The sequence below is a fragment of the Castor canadensis genome, chromosome 4 (genome assembly GCF_047511655.1).
Source record: "Castor canadensis chromosome 4, mCasCan1.hap1v2, whole genome shotgun sequence".
Classification (NCBI taxonomy): Eukaryota; Metazoa; Chordata; class Mammalia; order Rodentia; family Castoridae; genus Castor; species Castor canadensis.
This window is the reverse complement of record NC_133389.1, coordinates 67,507,319-67,514,511: the sequence shown is the minus strand read 5'-3', so window position 1 is coordinate 67,514,511 and position 7,193 is coordinate 67,507,319.

Below are 7,193 nucleotides of genomic sequence, written 5' to 3'. Positions count from 1 at the left end.
AGACTTCAGACATTTACATTACATTTTAAGACTTTTTAAAATATCTAATTCTCCTAAATGTTTCATTGGTTTTTATTTATGCAGTCTTAAAACTTAACCTTCAAAATTTTTGTAAGCATTTAACTTTTGTAAAGCTAACAAAAACTTACATGTGTAGTAAATTGAGCTTTTCAGATTTTTAAAAACAATTTAAATTCTCTAATCATGAACATTTAGAATCAAAATCAAAAGGTTAATATGTCAGGTTTTGTTAAATGCTTTAAAAACTTTAAGCAGGCACAGATTATCAAAATGATTATGAAGATTATTTCTACAAGTAGAAAGTGATACCACTGTTACTGAAGTTGACCTACTTTATCAATATGAAATGCTTCTATATCTATCCTGGGTAAGTTGTTAAATTTAGCTAAATAAATGGCACAACCATGTTGGGAGCACTCTGCAGTTCAGAGATGAGGGTGTGTGATAGAACAATAATGTCGCCATTTATAAATCAGCAGCCATTTTACCCTCAGACCTCACTTGAGACAACTCCCAAGGACAAATTCCTGTGCTCTAAGACAGCCCCACCCCTAGAAGAGACTGCCCTGCAAGCACTAGCTTCCTTAACCTTCCTCTTCTATAAAAGCCACGCCTGGCCCAGGTTCGCTGCTGCGCCATCTTCCCCGGCCAGCCTGGCAGTTTGGGCCTGCCATTAAACTTTGCCCTAGGGATGCGAGACTTTTCTCCTGACTTTCTTTGTGAGCGGCATTTTTCCTAATAGTGTGGACCCCGCAGTAGCTGTTTGTAGGATGATTCCCTCATCTTCAGGTGAGTGCACTCAGCCTTCTCTTACTTAGGTTCTTGTGCTGTGTCAGTGTGGGGCAAGAAACCTGCACCTTTCAGCTTGAGAGTTTAATTTCACAATGCAGTGGACCACAGTACCTAAATGTCTCCTGGAGGTAGGTCTATTTGTGGTTTGTAACCTTTCAATATTTTGTAGTTGGATTTGGATGGACAGGAATCACATCTACAACAAAGTTGAAGTTAATATATGTTCCTACTTGATTTGAAGTATCTTTATTGCCAAGTCAGTTTCTGCATCTTTTCATATTTCATGGCTTTTAGGCCATAATTTAGTAGTCCTATTGCTAAACCTGTAATTCAACAGACAACTGTGACTGGCTTCATAAAACTACTATCACTGCAGACAACATAGTGATCTAGATTACAGGGAAGGCAAGACTTGTGAAAAAGTTCACAGTTAGGAAGGGCCATGCTATGCTGCAGTAACAACTCCCAGCCTGGTTCACGTTCTTGGAACAGGTCACCTGAGGATTCTGCTCTTAGGGTAGGACAAAGGAACACTGTGGGTCACAGTGGCAGGGGAATGGGAACCCAAGTAGGTCTCACACCAGCAGCTGCCTGTTCCAGAGTAGACACCTGACACATTCACTCACCTGACCCTAAAGGGGCCAGATCATCGGTTGCCTGTGGCCTTAGAAGGAGAGGACCAGTGCACTAAGTACTGCAAGATCTGCGTGTGTCTTCAAGCGTTTGTGGTCAACTATTACATTGGGTTAACTTTTCTAAGCCCTCGTGGGCTTTTACAGTAGCACATACAGGGCAGTTTCATGTGTCATCGTGTGTATCCTTGACAGTTTACTATCCCTATTTTTGGGTGATTAAACAAATCCAGAGGAATTAATTTTCTCTCAGTGTTTTCAGTGTTAAGAAACACTACACTACAGAAACACTACAGGAAGATAGTACTTGTCCTGGCTTCTTGGTTTCCTGTCTTGTATTTGAAATGGAAAACTTCATCAGGCCAGCCTGGAGTTGAAGCTTTCAACTGAATTCTTAAGCAGGAATGAGAGCACTCAATTGTTAACAATGAGAGATGTGGTGCATTCTTGACTGATTTTCAGCTGAGGTGTTTGTGGCTTTCATCCTGGGGGGACCTTTGAGGCCTGCGATATTCCTGCTCTGATACTGAAGCAGCCACGAAGATTAAAAGCAGCACCTGTTGTTCTGATAGGTAGCAATTAGATATAAGCAGTGGCCACAAGAGGAGACAGGGAAATTATATTACTTTAAATAAGTATTTAAAGGGCCAGACTCTGACATTGGAACAAGGAGAACCAGAGTAGCTAGCCCCCTCCCATCTTTTAGATGCTAAAGTTATAGGAACAGGAAGACAAAGAGGAGCTACCTGCTTTTGCTTTTCTCTTTGAGATATTAACAAGCTATCAGGATCCTTGGATTGGTCAAGAGTAATAAAAGGGACGTTCTAAAGCACAGGAATTGACTATGACTTGGTGGCATGTCAGTGTGATTTGGAAGAAGGACCCCTCCCTGTTTTGTCAGCCGTGTCAGACACCCAGATCCATTATCTTTGACCACATGTATTTTCCCCAGCTCTCAAAACTAGAAGTTGGGGCCAACCATTTTGACATTTTGCTCCCACTTCCTGCATGGAGAACCAGAAATGCTTCTCTCTTTTCTCCTCTTGACCCTGTTGCTCTCACTCTAGAGATAGTGTTTTCAGTCTGTTGAAAGCACATTCCTCTCCTAAGCAGCTTTACTGTTACTTTTACTAAATCTTTGTGTCTTGCTTGAATTATTCTGCCAGATACAAGAACCGAGGTAATTTTCAGGACCATTTTTCCAGTAACATAAACCATTCTAATTGTTCTTAAAGAAGCATGTGTGGCTTTACTGTTGAGCCCATCAAAGCCAGTGGAAGCGGTGCTGGAGAGCTTGAGCTCTGGGCACGACCACCTGCATGTGACTCCTGTTTCCAGTTGTCACTGTCATCATGGAATTTGGGCCATTTTCCTCATCTGATAACATAAGAGTGCAAAGTGCTTACCCGAATGATTGGCAAATAGGCACTCACTAAATGTAAGGAAGTGACAGAGTTAGCAAACTTTGTGAAAGAAAATGGATAAAGCTGGTTAATATTCCTAATTTTTATAAACTTTGTTGAAAACCTATGCATTTCAGACTGAAGTATGAGTCACCTTATCTAAGACCTCATTTTACTTTCAGCATGAGCTGATGGCAGCAAGGACAGCCTATTGGAGTTTGCCTATCCCTATGGCTGTGGGCAGCCCCCAGTCAGACCTCCATGCATCTCAAGGACTGCAGCCCTTTGAGGATCCACGTGCCTAGGTGCCTAGCTCATTCCCCATCTAGATTTCTTATCTGGGTTCTCCAAGACTCAGCTCCCTCAGAGACAGACGTTTGCCAGCCTTAGGACAGTGGCTGTGACCCTGAGGAGGCGGTAGGTTGAGAGTCCAAGAGCTCTCTCCTTCCATTTTCAGAAGCTGATCTTCTTTCAGCGTGGTGTGGCCTCCCTGTCATCATGCTTAAACAGTGTCCCCACCCTCTAGGTCATAGGTCACAGTAGATTGGTACCAAGAAGCTTTTGATTCAAAGTGAGCAAATTAGGGCTACACCTGCCCTTGGAGTGTGAGATTTACTCAAACTATCAAGATTCAGCTTGAGCACTCTTGAAGGAAGGAACAGAGAAGCAGCAGGGAGCCTCCTTTTCTTCAGTCTGCTCCAGTCACTGGCAAGTCTCAGCCCTAAGCATGCCTCCCTGTACAGGGTTTCCTTGAGACAGAGCACTACTTCCTGCATTTGCTTATGTGATTTCTCCTTCTGGACACTGACGTCCCTTGAGAGAATGAATGGCAACATGTGTTCTAATGTCTCCTTGCCCTGTCTTAGTCACCCACCCTCAGGGTTATTCACTTATTCAGAAGATGGACACTGAGTGTGGAACCTTTGTGTTCTTTCAAGTCTTTATATTTTCACATACCTTTTCAGATAATTGGTTTTAAAGAGATGAGAGTAGCCAACACTTCTAGGGGAGGGGCTTCCACTCTGTGAAAGGGAAGATGTTCCCCATTGCTCCTTCCTGCACCATTATATGACCTTTCACGGAAACTATATAGCATTACCTCTACTCTTAACAATGTCGTGAAGTCTGCCCAGGTTCAAGGGGAGGAGCAAGAGACTACTCTGGAAGAACTGGTAGGGCAAGAGATACTGCTGTGGCCACTTCAGGCAAATACAGACTGCCCCTGTACTTGTATCTCCAGCCCCTGACATCTGCCTGAGCTCCACACCCCCACATCCAACTGTGACCCCACAGGAATTCTTGATTCCTTTCAGGTTTCCTCCCAGGGTTCCTCGCTTCAGAATGTGGCAGCATCATTTATCTGGTTGCTTAGATCAAAAACTTAGGAAACTCCTCATATTCTGTCTTCTTACAGACCACATCCAATCCATTGCTAGCAAATTCTGTCCATTCTTCCTTCAGCTCCACTTCTAATCAGCTCTGCTGCCCACTGTCCTCCTGGGTTTGCCCAGGTAAATACTGGCTGGCTTCACTGCTGTTCCTCTTGTATCGTTACAGCCTCTACCACACAGAACAGGTTTTAAAAATGTGTATCAGAGGGGTGTGGTGGTAGTACACCTATAGTCCTGGCTACTCAGAAGGTGGAGTTGGGAGAATTGCCTAAGCCCAGGAGTTCAAGGCAGTTTGGGCAACATAAGCAAGACCCTGTCACAAAAGAAAAAAAATTATCAGATGAAATAACCCTAATATCTCCAGTAGCTTTCCATTGCATAATGAAGAATATCAAAACGTCCTGTATGGCCAGCAGGTTCCACGGTGTCTGCTCCTCACTGACCTCTCCTCCTCCGCCCTCCCCAGCAACCTCTGTTCAGACGTACCAGCTCAGGTTGCATGTGGTTTCTTGTGATGCCTTCTGCTGTTCTTGGAGTTTCTGCCAAATGCCACATCCCTTTCCCCGTCCACTGTACCTCCCTCCCTGCCATTTTCTTTGACTCTGTGTCTCTTTACTTAGTACTTGAAAATATGCCATATATTTTATGTGCTTGTTGCATGAGATTTTTCTGGAATAGAGCTTGGTATGTAGTACACATTCAGTAACTATTAATAAACACATGAACAGAAGTACTCAGTGTTACTGAAACTGGTTTCTGGAAATTCTCTTTCTACTCTTAATATCTAGTGAACAGTATTTATCCAATATTCTTCAAATCTAATACATGAAACATTACTCATTTCATGAAAAATATTACTCAACTTACAGGAGTCTTCATTTCCCCCAGACCCCAGGCCTAATGTAGACAGACTAGATATTAGGGTCTTTAGGTATAGGATCATATCTTTAAATAGGGACAATTTTACTTTTTCCTTCTCTATTTGAATCACTTTTATTTCTTCCTCCTGATTTATTGCTCTGGGTAGGAATTCCAAAATTATATTGAATAAGAGTGGGGAGAGTGGACACACTTGTCTCATTCCTTCAGCAGAAATGGTTTCAGTTTTTCCCCCACTTAGTATGATGTTTGCTATAGATCCATCATATGTAGTCTTTATTATGTTGAGGTACACTCCTTTCATTCCTAGTTTCTTCAGTGCTTTTAGTGAGACAGGATGTTGAATTCTGCCAAAGACTTTCTGTACCTATTGAGATGATCATGTCATTTTTTCCTTGCTTCTGTTTATGCGCTGTATTCCATTTATTAATCTGTGTATGTTGAACCATCAGGAGATGAAACCTACTTGATCATGGCATTTGATCTTTTTGATGTGTTGCTGAATTTGGTTTGCAAGGATCTCATTGAGAATTTTTGAGGCTATGTTTATTAAAGAGATAGGTCTATAATTCTCTTATTTTTGTATCCCTGTTGAATTTTGGAATGTGTGTAATACTGACTTCATAGAATGCATTTGGTAGTGCTCCTTCCCTTTCTATTTCATGTAAGAGTTTGAAGAGTATTTGTATTAGTTCTTCTTTAAATGTTTGGTAGAATTTGGCAGTGAATCCATTGGGTCCTGGGTTATTACTGCTTCAGTCTTATTGCTTGTTATATATCTATTTAGGTGGTTATATCTTCTTGGTTCAATTTTGGTTGGTCAAATGCATCTAAAATTTATCTATTTCTTCTAGATTTTCCAGTTTAATTGAATATAGGTTTTTATGTATTCCCTAATGATCCTCTGGGTTTCATTGGTGTTTGTTGTAATGTCCCCTTTTTCATCTTTAATTTTATTTATTTGGGAATTTTCTCTCCCTCTAATCAGATTGGCTAAGGGTTTATCAATCTTATTTATCTTCTCAAAGAACCAACTTTTTGTTTTGTTGATTTTTTTTGTCTAGCTTTTTAAAATCTCAATTCTTATAAGCAAAAAATGGTTGGGTCTTGCTTTGTAATTCAGGTCACTATTCTGTGTCTTTTGATTGGGGGAATGAGACCATTAACATTCAGTGTTAATAATGAGAGGTATGTAGGATTTCTGGTCATTTTGTTGTTGTTGTTTTATGATGTTTACTTTCCCCCATTCTTTGTTTGCTAATCTACTGGTTAGTGGGGCTTATTCTTTCTTGCATTTTCCTGGTTGCATCTATCTTCTTTTTCTCTGTGTAGGATTCCTTTAAGTATTTTCTGCAGAGCTAGTTTGGTAGTCATGAATTCCTTTAGATTTTGTTCTTTGTGGAAAGTTTTCACTTCTCCTTCAATTAGGAAGGATAGTTTTGCTGGGTAGACTAGTTTAGGTTGATAGTTGTTTTATTTTAGGGACTGAAATATAACTTTCTATGCTGTTACAGTAGAGTTTGTATTGAGAAATCTGTTATTTTTATGGGATTGCCTTTATATGTGACCTATTGTTTCTCTTTAGCATCTTTCAATATTCTTTCTTTGTTTTTGTATATTGGGTGTTTTGATTATAATATATCTGGGGGTATTTTTTTCTGATCTTGACAGTTTGGTGTTGTGAAAGCCTGTACTTGGATGCCCCTCCCTTTCTCAAAATTAGGGAAATTTTCAGCAGTTATGTTATTAAATAAGTTATCTCTTCCTTTAATTTGTGTCTCTTCTCTTTCTTTTACATCCATGGTTCATAGGTTTGGTCTTTTGATGGTATTTCATTCGTATTTTTTTAGTATATTCATGGTCTTTGACTAATTGATCTAATTCCTCTACTTGGTCTTCCATTCCTGATACTCTATTTTAAACTTGTCCTACTATGTTAGCTTGACTTTCTATTGTGGTTTTTATTTGGGATATTGAGCTATTCATTTCAAATTGTTTATTTTTCAGGATTTCTATATCTTTATTGATTTCCTCTTTCATACCCTGCATTGTCTTCATTTCATTCATCTGTTTAT